Here is a 675-nt window from a genome sequence, read left to right on the forward strand (position 1 = left end):
TCCTCTAAGCATTGGGTTGAAGCAGTTTCAAACTCCAGTGCAAAAGGCCCAGGAAGAGACTGAAATACCCACCGATGCTTTACAGGGAGCTAGGCCAGTGTGGCGAGAGCAGCGTCCATGCAGCCTGTGTGGGGAGCTGGCTCTGCCCACCACGTGCTGCACGACTTCAGAGCACCACCTCATGAGCCCAGCCGCATTGCGTCCCCAGTGAGAGGAGGAGGTTGGCACTCGACACTTCAGAGACCCCACCCATATCTTCTCTCCCCCTGGGGGAGGTAACCTCTGTGTGTTATTGCATTTCTCTGTATCCCCTCCCCTGTGACCCGATGACACTTAGGAGCCTGCCTCCAACAGATAATCAAGCACAGTGGTCAAGAGCTCCGACTCGCAAGTCACACAGATGAAGGTTTGACTCCCAGCTCAGAAAAATGGGCACCAGTGGGTAGAGGCACCCCATGTGACCCTGGCAAGTAGAAGTTCTTGTGAGCAGGAGCTCTAAGAGCCCTTGCAGATCGGGTCCAGGGCCGCAGCTCTGAGGGGCACTGTGCTCCCTGAGATGTTTCCCTCTGTTGTATTCAAATCAGGTAACAATGGGCCCAGCATTCTGGGAGGGGCTGAGGGTGGTCCTTCAGATCCCAGTGGCCCAGGCCCACTTGGAGGGCAGACACCTCCTTG

This window comes from Suricata suricatta, chromosome 12 (assembly GCF_006229205.1).
Source record: "Suricata suricatta isolate VVHF042 chromosome 12, meerkat_22Aug2017_6uvM2_HiC, whole genome shotgun sequence".
Lineage (NCBI taxonomy): Eukaryota > Metazoa > Chordata > Mammalia > Carnivora > Herpestidae > Suricata > Suricata suricatta.